Source organism: Choloepus didactylus, chromosome 9, assembly GCF_015220235.1.
Source record: "Choloepus didactylus isolate mChoDid1 chromosome 9, mChoDid1.pri, whole genome shotgun sequence".
NCBI classification, from domain to species: Eukaryota; Metazoa; Chordata; class Mammalia; order Pilosa; family Megalonychidae; genus Choloepus; species Choloepus didactylus.
In genome coordinates, this window is record NC_051315.1 from 33,343,907 (window position 1) to 33,362,690 (window position 18,784).

The 18,784-nt window shown below is 36.7% G+C and overlaps 1 non-coding gene and 1 pseudogene across 1 annotated transcript; one reads left to right on the plus strand and one right to left on the minus strand.

The window, feature by feature from the left end:
- Positions 1-18,784, plus strand: part of LOC119543701 — a 47,412-nt pseudogene that overhangs the window by 21,950 nt on the left and 6,678 nt on the right.
- On the minus strand, positions 17,385-17,546 carry LOC119545087. The gene has a single exon (XR_005219061.1). It is a non-coding gene; the product is annotated as a U1 spliceosomal RNA (small nuclear RNA).

The following is an 18,784-nucleotide window of genomic DNA, read 5'->3' on the forward strand; positions in this document are numbered from 1 at the left end:
AAATTACCTTTCACCATCTTTGCCATTTGGCTTTGCACTGGCTGGTGCTCTCTGTCAGAGTTCGGCCTCTCTAGTAGAAAGGTCAGCCCAAGGCAAATGCAAAGTGCAGAGCCCTTGCTGTCTTTTCTGGGCCTGTGTCTTGTCCCGGGCTTGTGCCAGCTCACGTCTTAGGAATTCTCCTATTTACAAGAGTTTGACTGACCCCTCTACTTCCCAGGAAGCAGAAGTTCTTCCTCCCTCATGTGTTCCACTGCAGGTCTTAAAGCAGGAAAGCCTTTGCCCCAGGCTACTCACTTCAATTGTTTCTTACACAGCTTTCCTTATATTAAGCTGCTTTTACCTGGAGGGTAAATTCTTGGAGGGTGCACAAGCAAGTGAGGAGTTTTCCACATCAGTCTTTCCCCAGTGGAACAAGGCCATGGGCACACAAAGGGAGAACTGACCGGCTCCAAATGGCCCTGGGGAGGAGAAAAGGAGCAGGAAGGCATCAGGAGCTTCTTCCATGATTACCCCAAACTGCACTTTCTTGACTCTGAACCTGACCAGCAAATACAGCTCCTCATCTGTTCTCCGTGCACCATCTTTAAGTCTCTCCACCACCTTTGTTCTCAGAGCTGGGCCCCAGTGAGCTGAAGTAGCTAATCAAAAGCAGAGACCTATGATCAGACCACACCCATCCCTTTCTGGTACAAGCAAGCTACACCAGGGTCAGACCCCACTGCTGACTGCCTCGAGAGTTGGGGCTGGATGCTGGTAACCACTGGGCAGAGAGAGCAATTTATTGGTATTTACCATAATTTACCAGCTTCTTCCTCCTATTCTTCCATGGATGCTGTACAGTGTTCAGTTGGACTCCAGAATTTTGAAGTATTTGATTCAGACAGTTCCTGCCTGTGTATTAACTTTTCTGGTGAGGGGACTTATTCCTGGATATTCCTATGAACTACTCTGCCGTCTTTCCACGATTCCCTCCTTATTAGTGACTTTTAACCTCAAGTGCATTGATTTCAATTGCTTTAACTTAACATTACTATATATCTTCAAACCAATAATTGATCTATCAAATTTTATTTTTATAAAATCTTAAATATAGTAGATTTTTGTTTTCTTTTCTGGATAATTTGGATAATCAGGGAAAATTTAGAATGGTTCCCAGTCAAATCAAGTTCTGGATTCCAGCACACGTGTTAAACAGTAATTTCAGGCTCAATGTGGTTTTCATTGTGAAGGAAGCTAAGGTTGTACTTTAGAAATTTTGAATATAAATTACTTCAGGTGTCTCTAACTTAAGGATACCCATACATGGAAGATGGATATTGAGGAACAGTAAAAATTGTAACTAGAATTATTATCTCTTAGTTAAGGCTGAAAAAATATCATGAAAGTTCTAAAAGTAAAAATGAAGTAAAATCCTTTTATGTGTGGATCATGAACTAGCCTTAATTTGATATTATACATGACAGTAGTAGGTGGAAATAGAATATTTCTGTGGATATATCCATTAAGACATTTATAAAATAGCTGATACTACAGAGACATTTCTAATTATAGCTAACTATATATGGTCTATTAGAAATGTTCTGTATCTCCTATTTTCATGGATACTCAGATTAACTGTAAATACTTAATTCTTGCTAAGGTCTACATGGTTACCTGTAGTCCTCTGTCATTTATCAGGTGTGTGACTTTGGCCAATTTACTTAACTTCTCTAAGCCTCAGTTTCTCATCTGTAAGATGGAAATGATAATGGTTCTTTTATCAATTCCTGCAGTCTGTTGTTAGACAACTCAGGAGCTAAGAATTGTTCTTGCTTTTGTAATGGGTTGTAAAGGCAAAATAGAACAACAGCCACAACAATAAACAAAGAAGACTATACAACAATAACCTTATGTGGCCCACAAAGTCTAAAATATTTATTATCTGGCCCTTTATAGAAGAAGTGTTTGAACCTTAAACAATATCATAGGATAATTTTGATGATAAAAATGAGATAGTGCATGTAAAGAGCTTGGTATGGTACGTGGCATGTAGGAAGACCTCAACAAATGTTAGTCATTATTATTTTTAGTAATTTAGGTAAGAAGATATTAATATTCTTGTTAAAGGGCCCTGTCATTGGTTGAGTCCCATATAAATACCATCTTGTGCTAGATAAAATTAAAATGCCTTCTTTTGGAAGGATAGTGAAGATTCTACATTTTTAGAAAGCTTAACAGTGTAATTTTTCTGACATCATTATTATCATGATCATTATTATTTTAATGCAACTCCAACATGAGAAGAAGAGAAGTCTCGAGATAGTTCATAAAAACATGTCAAAGATCATTAGAAAGGAAAATGGCAAAGATTTGTCTTTGTGTTTTTTTAATGTCTCTTGCAAAAAAAAATAATTTTAGTCACTTGATTACTTGATTTCTCTTTTGATAAATAGAGGTTTTGATGTGGAAAGACCGGTGTTTTACCAAAGGAAAAAAAATTGGAAAGGAAGATATGAAAGGGAAATAAGTTTATTGTTTTGTTTTACCTTCAGAGACTACAAAGAATTGAATCCCAGACTTTCTGAATGCCCTGTCAATCTTACGTAAACCCATCATGAACTAAGGTTCCTACAAGCAAACATCCCTTTCTTCCTTAAGCATTATAATAAAATGCATGAAAATGCATCAACCTGTGTCAACTATCCTGGGCAGTGGAATCCTGAGGTCCCAGCCGGTGGATTCTTCGAAATGTCATGGACAGAAGGTCCAGCCAGCTGGAGAATGGAGCAACGGAACTTGCTCAAGGCAGTCTTGTTTGGATGCAAGCTTGGGTTGCAATAAATGTGTGGGAACAAAGTTAAGCACAGACACACACACACACACATGCACACACAAATAGGAAAATCAGCAGGAGTTCAAGTTAAAAGGCACAGTCTTAAAAACAGACCTGGTTTTGTCAAGCAGAAGCAGGATTTGGGAGTGCTATGGCTGGGTAGAAATGAAATAGGCCATGAATTCCCCATCAAATTCCTTTACAAATACCATTTCAGCCTTCCTGCCAGGGCTTTCCCTGCTGCTCTGCATCCTGATAGCCAAGCCATGAGATTTAGGAGCCCTCACTTAAAAGAGTTATCACAAACCTATAGATACTGGACCCATACTTAATACTAAAAGGCATCCATTGGGCTCCCTATGGAAGCACTAATCCTCAAACATTTTTGTTACAAACTTTTCTGCAGAAGGAAAGAAGAATGATGAATGTTTAAGATTTTAATAAGGCAGAGAAAGTCATGTCATCTCTCCCTGATTTAGGGATTGGGATCACCTCTGAAAATGTGCCCCTGACAGTCTCTTCAAAATCAGTTGGTTTGAGGAGAAACAAAGTGATGGAGAGAAACATGTAAGCACAGAACAAGACCCAAAAGGAGTGAAGCAGACAGAATATGTTGATCATGGGAAGAACCTGTGTTAAAATCACTGCTGGATAACATGAGCCTCCATTCATGAAACCCAACTATGAAGTGCGAGACTGATAGTCCTCAAATCCACTGCTGAATCTATCTCATTCAGTTGCACTGTAAATACTCAAACTACTCGAACTACTGTGGATCATAAACTTAAGGATAGATAGGCATTTTTGAAGATTTAGGACTTTTCTACATTGCCTCCACCTGATATGAATTGAAATTTTAAGATGATTCGTAAAAACTCTTCTGGTTCAAAAATCACGCTTAGAGATTATTTGAATGGTTTTGTAATAACTTGGTAACAGTTATTACTCTTTTTTTTTCAAATGATTGAGTTAGTAGATCAGCCAAAGCTCATATGAAAGCAAAATGTTGTTACAAAGTGATCCTGGTTTGCATCCTGAATCCTTATTTTTACCTGCATTTTTACCATCTACCCAGTATCCCTGCCATGCCTTGGCTATTCATTACTCCAGGATTTCATCTTTTGGGGCACATAAGGCTGTATCTCCTACCTCAAATCTACTGATAGGAATAGAGTACGGGTGTTGAGGAGCAATAAGGAGGATGGTTGGTCCCACCTAAGATAGAAGCCCTGTTCCTTTGAAATGGGAACATTTAGGATCCATTTCAAAGTCCTCGGAAACCTATAAAGACACCAGCTGATGTCAGGCATGGTAGCAAAACAATGTATCCTTGTGAGCCCTCCTTGAGAATCCAAAATGTGTCTCCAGAGAAATCTAAGAGCTTTTTGCTATAGGAAAAATATTCCTTAGACTCTGTCCTTAAATTGTTTTAATAAGTATGTAAATTCTGGGCTATAACCAAATTGCAAAACGCTAAGCATTGGCTAGTTTTGCCTTTAACTGTTCACATTTCTTGCTACCTTAAAGGAACAAAGGAAATGGTAAGGGGCTGGTTGTTCCCTTTGACACATCAACATCTATGAAACAGTCACATTGATCAGAACACTTGGAAAAAGAGTTGCTAATTTCGGAAGAATATCCTCAAGTTACAGTAGTACATAGGGCCTGGCAACGAGTATTGACCCAGTACAGGCTACAGGGATTTAAGGACAGCTTACCAATAGTCAGAGCTGCCTCAATGCACTGTGTGTGCATCCATCAATGCCAGGCTAGGCTGGGGTGGAGTGTCCATATCCTCTCATGAGACAAACGCTTTTACATTATTCTTTTCTTCTTTACCTCTTGTGCTCCTGTGCTTCTTGCTTCTTCGCTTCTTTCTCTGTCTATTCCTTCCTTTCTTCATGAAATCTTCTGGGAATTAGAAGGTTGGGGTTTAATATGACTTGGAACTTTGAAACTGAATGAAGGCAGCTTTTGGTGAACTCTTTTATCTTCTAACATTTTTAGTGTGTTATAGGAGACCCTGGGATTGTACGGGAATGTCACAGTATGTGGCAAAGGAGTGGAGAGAGGGAACAAACATTTATTATCTGTTGACTACATGCCCAGAACTGAGCTAATCACTCTCTATGTATTAATGCACTTAATGATGACACCCAATCTGTAAGGTAAATATTATCTTTTATTTATCAAATCAGAGAAAATCTTTAAAATTGAAAATATGCCCAAGATCATGCAGTTTGTAAGTGGTAGAGCTTTTTCAGATAAGTATACACAGGAAATTGAGACTTATATGAGTTTGCAGACAAATTTTCTAGGGAAATTCCATGAAAAGTATACTTAGTTCTATGCCTTCATATAATAAATATCTTGAATTTCGGTTACATGCCAGGCTCACTCAATGTAATACTGAATAAGGCAAAGTCCCTGTCCTCTGGGAGCATATCATTCTAGTAGGGTATGCTGGGAGTGAAATATTACGAAGAATAAGTAAAGAAATAAAATAATTCTGGATCATGATAGGAAATAAAAAATATGTGATGCTAGATAGCGAAGGGGAGAGGAGGGTAGTCCAGTTGTATTAGGTGGTCAGGAAAGACCTCGCTAAGGAAATGACATTTGTGCCAAGATGAGGGATGAGAAGGAGCTGTCTTGGCCAAGAGTTGGAAGGTGAGTGGTCCATGCAGAGAGAAAAGAAGGCTGGAGTGGAAGGAACCTAGTGAGCAAGGAGAAGTACACACAAAGAGAATGGAGACACTGGCCTGAGTCTGATGATACAGAAACTTATGGGCACCGTAGAGAAGTTGGTATTTATTCTAAGTATAATGGAAAACTATCTGATGGCTTTGATGCAGAGGGGTTTTGTGGTCTGATTTGAAATTAAAAAACAAACAAACAAACACAAAAAACTGTGCATCTCTCCATCCACTCCTTTAGGAAGTGAAACATAACCCCATGTTATGACATTTGGGACGATCTCAGCAGATTATAAGTTTTAGTGTTCTTTCCTTATTCCAAATTGGTAATTTAGTTTGAATGCATCACTTCTCTCCTATCTGTATGACAGTGGACAAGCAAAAGTTATGATATGTGAGATTGTAGGATGGGTATTTAGTTCAAAATGCCATCACCTCCCCTTACCTCATGACAGTGAATAAATACAGTGAACACCTATCTGCTGGCCAGTGTGGTCTATGTGAAAGGGCCCCTGGGGTTGTGCAGTGCTGTGGCCCTGCCAGTGTCTTTGGGGTGATGTTTTTAATTGAATAAAACATTGTGTAGATAGCTGATAAGAGAATGGCTCTGGAATCATACTGTTTTATTCGTTTATTAGAGATCCTAACCAGTGTAGTAAGGCAGGAAAAGTAAGTAGAAAACATGGTGATCAAAAAGGAAGAGTAAACATTTATTTGCAGGTGATATGATTGTGCTTTAGCATATTCTAAGGAATCTATAAAATACTGCTATATAGTACAAAACATTAATAAGTGAATTTAGCAAGGTTCAGTTTATAAGGTCAACAACAGCAAAAAACAATTGTATCTTCACAGTTAATGTAAATGGGAAAACTTATAGAAAAGAATTGGAAAATGGAATAAAATTTATAATAATTAATAATCATGAAAAGCTTTGGAACAAAACTAACAAAATACACAGAAGACTTCTACACTAAAACCTCCAGAATGTTGCTGAAGTAAGTTTAAAGGGATCTGAATAAGTGGAGATATAAACCATGTCCTTGACTTGGAAGGCTCAATGTTGTAAAGATATCAATGCTCCTCAAATGATCTCTAGATTCAATGCAATCCCAATCAAAATCACAGGAGCCTATTTTGAAGTATTAACAAGAGGATTCTAAATTTTGTATGCAAATACAAGGGACCCATATAGATTAGCTGAAACAATCTTGGAAAAGGAGAACAGAGATATAAATTTCATATTGCCTTATTTGAAGGCTTACTTTAAAGCTAACCTGAACACAATTATATGGTATTGGCATAAGGAAAGACATTTAACTCAATTTAACAGAGCAGAGTCCAGAAATAAAGCTACATATAAACAGTCAATTAATTTTAGACAAAGGTGTCAAGGAAAATCAATGGGGAAAGGAAATTATTTTTCAAAAAATGATTCCATATCAGCTGCATAACTATATGGAGTAAAATTATCCTTAAACCCTATCTCATACTATACACAAAATTGGATCTAAAAGTAAAGCTAAAACAATAAGCTTCTAAAAGAAATTATAGGAGAATATCTTTTCGATCTTGGGTAAGCAAACATTTCTTGTCAAGGAACCAAAAAGCAACAACCATACAAGAAAAATAAATTTAAGAAATGGACATCACCAAAATTATTTTTAAGCATCCATAAAATGATACCATTAAGGAAATAAAAAGGAAAATATTCATAATACATATATCTGACAAATGACTTGTATCCAGAATGCATAAAGACCTTCTACAAATCATTGATAAAAAATTAACTACAAAAAGAAAAAATTAACTACCCAATATAAACCAGGCAAAAGAATTAAACAAACTTCTCAAAAGATATGGCAAGTCAATAAGCACATTGAAAACTTCTCCACAAGGAGAGAATAAATGCCTTTCACACTCACCTGCAGAGCTAAATTAAAGACGGACAACACTAAATGTTGGTGAGGATATGAACAATTGAAACTTTCATACATTATTGAGGGGGTGTAAAATAGTATGATCACTTTGGAAAAGTGACTTGGCTGTTTCTTAGAAAGTTAAGCACTATCACTCTATGTCCAAAAATTCCACTCCTAGGTGTTTAACCAAGATAAATTAATCTTATGCCCACAAATAGCTATATACCAGAATGTTTATAGCAAATTATTCATAATAGCCTCAAACTAGAAACATCCCAATATCCTTTAACAGAAAAATAAACAAAATATGATAGATTTGTATGATGGAACACTACTCAGCATTATAAAAGAATAAGCCACTAGATAATGCACAAGAACTCTGAAGAATTTTAAATGAATTTGGTTTAGGGAAAAAAGGCAGCCAGAAAAGAGGACATACTGAATTACACAATTTATTTGAGGTTTGAACCTAGTCTATATTGGCTGAAATCAGAACAGCCTGTCTAAAGGGGTTGGGGAATGACTCGAGGGGAGCATGAAGGAACTTTCTGGTATGATGGAAACATTTTGCATCTTCATTTGGGTGTTGGTTACACAGGTGTATATACATGGCAAAAATCATTGGATTGTAAATTTAAGATCTGTGCATTTCATTGTATATAAATTTTACCTCAATAAAAATAAAACAATAACAATATGAAAAGGAGTCTGTTACCTGTCTCAGTATTGCTGACTTTTTGAATAATCCCTGAGTACTATATCCTTTCATATTTCCTTACTGTCCTCTTCTTCCCCTCAGTTCTGAAGGCCCTTTAACAAAAAATCTGCTCCCCATTCTTTTGTATCCAGTTCCCTTATTTGGTAATCTCTGCCCTTTAATTTTTTGAGATTTCTCTTCAATCCCTTCAGGTATTAAAACAAACATATTTTCTTCCATTTCTTCGTAATCAGACCTTTTATCATACTCCTTATTCCACTTAAGTCGTGAATGACAAATAGTGTATCAAAATGTTGACTTTCTGCCAAATATTTATTTGTTACAAGTATGAAAGCCTAGAACTCAGGGTCACTGGAGATGCTTAAAAATATGTCATGTTGTCAAAGCTAGAAATTTAGACTTTTATTTTTAATCAGTTACTCAAATAATACTTCTTTGTCAGACACTGGAGATACATTCAAGAGGTTTTACTCTGGAGGGATGTGGGCTGACCTTAATAAAATAACCACATAATGAATGCACATAAACAAAATGACAAGTCTCCGAAGGAAAGCAAGTCTTACTAAGACTCCTTTCTCTACCATTAAATTCACTTCTATTTTCCCTTTTAAAAATCACGCTAGTGTGTCTTTTCAACTCTATTTCTCTGCCCATTAATCTTACTCAAGTTCTTGGTATCTCCCACTTGCACCCAGGTGTTCCCGTATGGTCTCTATATTCTAATTGTGTCCATCTCCTCTCTAGCCACTTTTCCTCTCACTCTCCCTCTTCTTCCTCTCATTTGTTGCCTCTCAGGCTCTAGTCAGACTAACGAAGAGTGGTTTGGAAATAAACTACCCTCTTTCATGTTCTTCTACCTTAGCCTAGGCTATTTCCTCTTCTGGAAGGCCCACATTCATTGCATCTTAAGGGCTTAGCCAGGAACTGACTTCTTCAAGAACTAGGTAGTTAACCAACATTTTCTGGGGAAGGCTTAGTCTACTGTCTCCTAGCCATGATTCCCTTTGACGACTATTGCTTCTTTTTACAAGTGTCATTTTGTCTTTTTATCTGCTAGACTGTTAACTCTTTGAGAAAGGAATCATATCTTACAATCTATGTATTCTAATTTCTAGCACAGTGCCTGTCCCACAGCAAGCATTCAATAAATATTTGTTGGCTGAATATTTCATGAGAAATATGTAAAATGGTAGCCAAACTTTCCCTAAGGGAAATGTTTTTCTTTTGTTTGTTTCATTTTATTTTGGTCTTATTTATTTACTTACATACATATACATGCATGGAAAACCAAAACCAAAGTTATTCTGGGAAGATGCAAAAAGAAATAACACATACGGGTGTTTTCTCTATGGCTGAACATTTTTGCCTTTTATTTTGCATGAAATAGATTCTGAACGAATGATTTTCATTGTTGGAAACTGATAAAGTAAGAACCACCTTTACCTCAGAAACTATATTTGTAAAACAAATGTGGAAGGACTAGTTAATATTCTTTTGAGAAGATGATATTCCTTTGCCCAGTTTATTTGTGCACAAATCCTTGGCCCACTTATAATACGATGAGGTTTGTATCAAAACTGAAGTCTTAAGTCTGTGTCTAAATTATGAGTTGCTTGCTTGTGGGAAATTTCCTAACTGGGACTGCTTCCAAAAGCATTTCACTGTAGCTTCATGGAATTTTCTCAACGGTTTTATTTGTTCCTTCTCCACACCTCTTCCCTGGTGCACAGAGGCACATCTGTCTGTTTTCTGCCTTATCAAGCATGCATCTGCATCTGCAAGGAAAACTCTACTTCCTCAGCTAAAAACCTGTATCTGATTGTGGTAATAAAGCTCTACTTCCTCAGTTCAAAACATACATCAGACAAGACCAATTACTTCAAATGACTCATAGTAACAGGCAATGCTAGAATCGTCTTTTCAAAGCCTTTGAACTTCTACCGCTTCAAAGGTGTACTAAAATGTGGTTATGAGGCGATTGTCTAAAATTACCAAATTACCAGTTTCCAAGCTTTGACATTTGTTATTTTGCCTAAGTAGACAAAGAAAATCAGTGAGATTACCTACCAAGAGGAAAAGAGAAAAGCAAAACAGGGAAAAAAAAGAAAAAAACAAAAAACTATGGCATAGCTGATGCTGGTGAGTATGATACCTCTTCTTAAACAAGAAACAGGAAAGAACTTTATTGATATAATCAGGACACTAAATAAAACAATCGGATATTTTAATTCTTGTCCTTGCTCTGGAAAGCATAGAGACTGTATTTCTTTATAATGAGCAATGAATAAAGTTTTTCTTAAAAGAAGTCACCATCTGGAAGGACTGCAGGATACTTTGAATTTGGCAAGGAATTTCCTGATTTCACTCATAGGCCCAAAGCATCAATAATTCCAAATAGCAGTAGAAACTCATAACTGTCTGTCAGTTGTGGGGCGACTTGTGTGAACTGAATTTGTGGCCATACCTGCTTCTTCTGCCTTGTCTCCAAGAAGTGAACTTAGCATGGAATTTCTTCAAGGAAAATATTTTTTTATGCTGTTTGCTTCTTACTGTACCATTTCAACATCATAAAAATCTTCAGATTCTACCTGTTGTAAACATATTTAAAAATTACACCTTCTTTATAAAACTTCTTCCAAAGAACTCTTGTAGCTTATGCAGAGAGGGGCATTAAGGGTTGTGGTTATGGGTATCTTCTCTAGACTCAGAAGCCTTGTCCAAAGAAGCATCTAGATGTTTGACTTTGGACAAGTTACTTAAATTCTCTGTCTTAGTTTCTACATTTATGAAATAGGGATAACCTACCTCAGTGGGGTTCTGTGAGTACCAAATACATTAACATGCATAAAGCATTTCAAACAGTACCTGGAACAAAGAAAACTCTATATGTTCTCTAAATTTTTTTAAGTGAATGTGTGTATTTAATTTACTGTTGAGCGACTAAGTAAATTGGTTCACAATGTTGACATTTTTAAAAGAGTGTAAATCTGATGAAGAAAAATTTTGAAGCCCACACTGCCTGAATATGAGGAAAAGAAATTGGTAACCCAGACCACCTGGTTTCTTCTGTAATCATCCAGAGGTCTTTACTGATTTTAGAAGACTATGTCTTGCCTTAAAATAAGTTTATTTTCTTAGATTGTCATTGCTGTTAAAATGAGAAGCAAAGAATTCCCAATACTTGAAAACAGACCTCTTTTCAGCACAAAATGGGAATTTTTAATGAAGTGGTATTATGCACACTTTATAAGTGACTAACAGTCAGCCATGAGGCTACCACAGACTCTTAGAAATTTAAATGAAGAGTAGACACTTGAAGTGATTTAGTTCAAGCATCTCCCATTAGAGAAGAAGGAAAAGACTTTAATGAAATAGATGTTAGGTGGTTTTTCTAAACTCACAGTCAATTGACAATGTATATGGGCCAAATTGTTGGAAAGATTGGCTTTGGGATTCAGGCAGCCTTGAGTTCAAATTCCAACTCTTCCACTTCCATATCAGTGAATACATCTTCATCTTAGTGTCCTTGACCTTAAAAATTATAGAGATAATGTTTGTAAATGAGATAATGATTAAGCAATTAACACATCAACTTGACTGCAGCAAACTCTCAAAAATGGTTCCTATTTTTGTTGTAATTTTCATAATTTCCTTTGTCTCCAGTGTATCTTCCATTCTAAGACTAAATACCAGATGTTAAAGTAAATGCTGGTCTCCTCCAAGTGATTACTGTCAAATTACAGCCTAAGTAATTTGTTCGCCTTCAATTTGTTCAACATAAAGTGGTTTGTAAGTGCACAGTTGGCACCTTAATTTGGTGGGCAACTTATGAGTCAAACTTTCATAGTCATATTTAAATACAGCACACATTCTGTAAATAAACCTGCAGAGTTAAGTTTTGTCTTTTCCTCTTTGCGTTACCCAGATCTTGTACAGGAAATGGAGTGTATTTAATATTGATGACTCTGTATGTGTCATTTAATCGTCTCTATTGATTGGATTTCATCAGAGTGTGGGCTTGGACAGAGCTTTGATTAGACTGTAAGGATTCTTTGCCGTTTTCTTTTACCCGACACCGTATCAATGCACCTTCTGGTGTGATATCACTTTCACAATCAATATCTGAAAAAAAGCCCTGCGCATAGGCCTCCAGGAAAAGAGAGAAGGCACTTGCTTCTAATTCCCCTTATACACATAGATTAAACCTCTCCAATTGAAAAAGGTTTATTGCATATTTTATAGCAGGATAGAGCAAGAGAAAAGACGTGAAGAGTCTCCATAGATTTCTTGTGTAATTTGTGCATCATTTTTTATTTAAAAGTGTCACATTCTCTCTTTTAATGTTCGTTGACATTTGATAATGGATCATTTTTATCAGTGAAATTTTACAGCTTCAATCTAGTGGTTCCCCCCCCATATGTAATAATAATCTATAAATATATTATTTGGGCAAGTAGATATCTTAGACAGCCTATTCTTGTTCAAATTCATTTTGCATGGATTTTATGACTGTGAAATGTCCACTGGGCCTCCCTGACTAATTTTCCACTGAGACAAAGTTTATTTTTCTATTTGCCAAAGTTGTTTCACCAGGAATCCACAGAGCTCAGGCTCCAGATTTAAATAAAACCAAGTAGCCCTGAGCAGCGAATGTGTCCCTTTTTACTAGGTTCCTGCAGTTTGTGGTGGTGTCTTAATGCTGACTAGGAAAGGGGCTGGTGTAAAATGCTTCTTTATCTCTTCTCTGAATCATGGAAATTTCTCAGCGGTCAGTTGCTGGTACTTGGTGATCAGGGTTGAACTAAATCTCCTACAAGTAGTTGAGGCAATTTCAACAATATTAGGCTATTTTAAGTATCAAAAGCCTGAGATTTGGAAATAATATAGTCTACCATGTAAAATGTAAATTCCCAATATAACAAGTTACTTGGCACCAAGACACCTGCGATATAAGTTTTCTGCCATATATGGTAGGGACACATGAATACGAAACATGAACTCCATTGTTTATTACCAATTTCATCTTTTTTGCAATACCCCTCAACTTTTATCTGTCCATCCTCTTCTCCTGCAGTTTCATTTACCCTTGTGAGGTGTTTTTCATTTTGTCATGCGTTACTTTAGAATTGTGCCTAACTAATTAAGACTCATGAACCAAATATGGCTGCCTGTTGTATAAATAAAGTTTTATTTGAACAAAAGCATATCCATTTGTTTAAGTATTATCTATGGCTGTTTCTCCCAACAATGGCAGTGTGGAATAGTTGCTACGGAGACCTGCAAAGTATAAAACATTCGTCATCTGGCCCTTTATAGAAAAAGTTTGTTTAACCCTGCTTTAGAACAATGGGTTTCCATTGTGAAAGAGCAATGTGGGACAAATCAGAAAGAACAGTCAGTTGAGTTAACGTCATCCTATTGTTTTGTAATAATTGCATTTTCTATATATGTGTATAGCCCATTCCTAAAGTGATAAGTATTTGAATGGCATTTTTATTCACATTTTTGTTTAATATTCTCAGAAATATCAGGCAATATTAAGTTGTTGAAAATGTAGGTCTACACATTTTACCAATCTCAATCTCTTATGACACCGTAAATTAATCTTTTAAAAATATCCCTCATAATCCTTCCCTCACTCCGTGAAGGGGTTAAAGCATGTGGTTGCTTCTGAAGAGAGGGAAGGTATATATTTTTATATACATTTTTGGATTTTTTGAATACTGTTTTAAAAAAAATTACATGAACCTATTTCTTTGATTCAAAAATCATTAAAATTTATATTTCCAAAAGAGTTTACTCTAAATTCTGGTCGTTATTTTATATAGGGTATAAATTTTGTCTACATTTAGCAAGATATGATACCACATCAACATCAGTGTGTAGCATAGTCATTTTCTTATAAATATTGATCTAATTTTTTCCACATTTAAAATCAGCTAACTATAGATGCAGAAATTATAGCTGTTTTACTAAAGGAAAGATTCTTAGGCATGACCATTGCCAAACTGTTTTAGAACTTAATAAAAGAAACTACCATTTATTGAGCATTTAATAAGTACCAAGTATTTCCCATCTAACATTTCAGTTAATCCCCCTAACAACACTGTGTATGTGTGTGGGGGGGATGGGTGGGGGTGGATACAGTTGAGGAAACAGTCAGAATTTAGTCAAGGTGGGAGTAATAGGCAGATGTGTCAAAGTCTGTATCTCTAGAGCTTTCCACAAGACCAGGGACATCTATCCCAAGGCCAAGCTCCATGGCAGACAGCCTTGACATGCTTCTTGAAGACCACTTCCACTAGAAATTCAGGGACTGGTGTGACCCGTGCTGGCTTAGAACAGCCCTAGGAGTTTTGATTATTCCATTGAAAGCATAATTCATGCACACTGGGAAAGACCCCTCAGTTTTTTTGCCTTCAGTCCATTGGGGTGTGGATCCTTAGGGGAAAGATATCCATGTAGTCTGTGAAAGGGAAGAAGGACCCAAACTTAATCTTTTATTTTCAGATGCCATGCTTAAGTACCTACACAGAGTGCTCACTCTCCGTAGATGCCCAAGCTGTAAATGCGTAAAGACTCAGCAACTCCCCTCCATGGATGCTTGTTCTCACAGAGGGAGTTGGGCTGACAAAATGGGGTAAGCGTTCTTGATCTGCCCTCCTGACACATTGCACGGTTCTGGTGAATTCTGCTAAAGCTTTATTCTGTCCATGTCACTTCCCTGCTCTCAAGCTTCCCCAAACCAAGGAATAAAGTTAAAGCACCTAATGCTCTCAGGCAAGTATGTCCTTGGCTACATCTGCCACAGCTTTTCTTCTTTCTAAAAGGGTGGCTACCTGAAAGTCAAGAGTCTTGAAACTCGAGGACAGAATTTGTCACCAAACAGGCAAAAAGCTACCTGCATTGGTGTCTTTTTAAAATTTTTATTATTTCTAAAGAAATCTGACTGAATGGACTGTTCATTTAGGCAGATGTAAAACAATCACACTCTTCAGCAATGCCTCTGTGATGAGGGTGAAGTGGTCCAGGCAGAATTGCTTCTCTGCAGGTTGTGTAGTATCTGCAGAAGGTTTTCCCTGTGCATTTAGATGGGGCAATGCTACAAATCTAAGAGACTATGCGTGTGTGTGTGTGTGTGTGTGTGTGTGTGTGTGTGTGTTTGTGTGTGCGCATGTCTACATTCTTGTTGATTAGATCCTTCAGGGGATGACAGCCTGAAGACACAAAGAACATCAGAGAAAATCCTCACCACAGAATGGAGATACAGGCATAAAAGAGGGCCTGGGCTGGGGTTGTGAGCATGTTCTAACCCAGACTGGGGAAGTCTTTAAAGGGCTGTGATGTAAGATGAAAAACGTCTAAATACACAAGTGTTGGACACAGGGTCAGCTAGTTCTCTGGAAAACCAGGAACAGCCCCAGAACTGAGCCTCCAGATGAGAACAGAGAGGGGAAACCCAGGCAGCTTGTGGGTGTGGTGGTCATCTTCATTGACTCCCTGAGCTGAACATTGTGTACACCCTGAAGGAAGTTTTCAGGACTCTCTTATCATTGTGCTCCTTGAGATAGCAAGCACAGTGCCTCAAATATAAGGGGCCTTCAGCACTTGGCGCATGGACGGATGGAGGGTTACTTGAATCATAAAGTGCATTTATATCTCAGAGGAAGATACCATTCCAATGGCAGACTATAAGGTCTAGATCACCCATATATTAATAATTTCACTTAGCTCCTCTTTCTCCCCAAATCTGCACTATGAGAACAACTTAGTTTCTGGATTCTCGTACTCCAATCTCTGTCTCACTCTCAGTGTCACTCAGTGCACTGAACTTGATGCATACTAGATTGCCAATAAATGTTGAATGAATGAACAACCAAAAGCCAGCTTTAATAACCTTCTGCATATACACCATATATAAGTTACCATGGTTTGAGGAATTTTTAATCCCATACTCTTGTATTTTTCGCTAAGGATGGGAGCTGTTATTCTCTTCATTTTTCACATCCGTACATTTCCAATTGAGAAAAACCAGTACATTGCTGTACTGAAAAGACAACTCTGTGGTTCATGAGAACTACTTTATTATCTGACAAAAACTGATTTATACAGAAGAAACTAAAGAAATAAAATATATATTCAAATATTAAATAAATATTTTAAATGAAATCACATTCTTGGGGATGATATGAAGGCTCTACATCTGGGGTCAGAGTGGGGAAGGGGCTTGTAAATTAAGCTGGGGAGCTAAGCAACAGATGAATGTGTAGTATGTTGCAAAGAGTAATCCTAAATTGGCATGAGCAGGAAAGGTAGGATTTGCCTGTTTCTTTGAACATTAGTTCATATCCTTCATGCTCATTATATGTAGCCCATTAAGCTATTTTATGGGCAAGAGAGAAGTTCAAGTACAGCACTAGTTGCCAAAAGGATTATGAAATTCATTTTGATTGATCAATAATTAACTGTACCTTGTGAAATTACAGGCTTGACTAACTATGGAACATATTGTAGTGAGCAGTCCAAACTGCCAGAAAGAACAGAGAAGACAGAGAAAAAGCGATGGAAACCAAAACATCTGTCTCCTTTATGCTTCAAGAGCTGGTAACCAATACCTTGCTTTCTCCTTCTCCATCTAAAGTACAAACAGTATGAAGCAGGGATTGATTTGATATGGGACACTACAGAAGATGTTTGCTTATAATTATTTCTAACACTTTTTTGAAGCTCAGGGATAAGACATTTCCAATTATTCATCAAGCTCTTGGAACCCTTAGGCCTCTATAATGGGGATTTAGCAGAACAACAAATAGCACACAAGGATACAGATGAAAGGAAGGAATGTGAAGGGATTATTACCATGAAGCAGCAAATGACTATTTGATGGAATTACAACAATACAGGAAGTCAGAGAGAGATAAAAAATAATGCTAATTGATAAATACATAGCTGTTAAGCATTAATTTGAATTATGTCACAGCTGTGAAATGAAAATACCTGTAATTTTATTTTCACAAAGGAAATATATGTGTGCTCATGTGTGTGTGTGTACATATATATATAATACGTTTTCAAAGACAACTATTCAGGACTTTTTGTTTCACTGACTGTCTTAGGAAAACATGCCTGCACTAGACCATAATTTTAAAAATATTGATGGAAATACCCTTTACTTTTACCCGGCAGCCTTAGTTTATGCAAATTACATGACTTTTATTATTATTATTATTTTTAACCAGGGCAGAGTACTAATGCCATCCTCTACTACCACAAATTATGCAGTCGAGTTTCCCACATTTGGGGAAATCTCAGGGGTCAGCACACCCAAGCGCAATGCATAAGCCTCGCCCTGGGTAAACCACCTTCGAGATCATGGGTTTCCCCTGCCAGGTGAAATACATGACCTTTTGATGACTCATTTATGGTTTCCATCTTACTTCCTTCAAAACTGTTCTGAGCATTGTTTGACATAGCCTATTTTGAATCTCAAACAAAAGCACAGGACCTGCTTATGTTGTATATTTCCTCTACATACTTTCACTCCTTTGCTAATAGGGAGAAAAATTAAATTATCTACAGATAATGGCAATAGCCCTGTGGATTTGTTGAGGAAAAAAAAATGCATTTGGCAGATTTTTAGATTCTGATGGTTTCAACATGGAAAGGAGGGAAGGTGAAATCGCTTTCTAGACACATGCAGCTGAGTCATTTTTCCATAAGTCTACTTCAAGTCAGAGAATAGATTGTCTTTCAAAAAGATACTGAAATTAAATGTATTTTTTTTTCAGTTTCCTCTGATTATATGAAAACATTTTATTTATTTTTAAATAAAATAAAGCATTCTGAGAAAAAGCAAGCCTAGACACCCCTGAAGATCAAGAAAGTGATTCAACAAGAGGAAGGGGTAGCAACAGACAAGATAGGGTTTAGCAAAGGATTGTGAATACTGAATCTCTATATAATTTTCTTTTTCTTAGTTGCTAGGGTATTAGAATAGCTAGAAGAAAACTGAAATGGTGGAACTGTAATCCATAATATTCTTTGAAATTACCTATATAACTATTTGTTAAATTGTACTTTGAAAGTTATCACCTATCTGTGTATATATTATATATCACAATAAGGAAATAACTGAATTGTGGAACTGTGACTCTTTGAAATTTGCTAACTACTTGTTAAATCATACTTTCAAGGTTATCACTGTTCTGCATGTAAGTTAAATTTCATGATAAAAATGTATTAAAAAGAAGAAAAAGTTTAATGAAGAAATTCAAAATAAATAGCAAGATGGGGTCTCAAAGTCTCTTCTGTTATCCCAAACCGTAAGAACCCACCCATTACTCAAGCCGTTTAGTAATGGTGTTGAATTCTCAAAGGCCCATTCTCTCATAAGCTCTGCTTGCCCCAGCATATCCTTCAGAAGACAAAAAGACTGTTTCAAAGGGACTAAGCAGATAAGGTCTTGAGGTCCTGCATAGTTTTAATTTTTAAAAATCTCTATGTTAAATACATAAACTCAAAGTTTTAGTTTTACACAGAAATAGTATACTTGCTAGAGTAGCCAAGCATGTAAGACTCATGATGTCATTGCAAAACAAAATAAATCAGGTTTTCTAACTGTTAGCGTCATACTTTA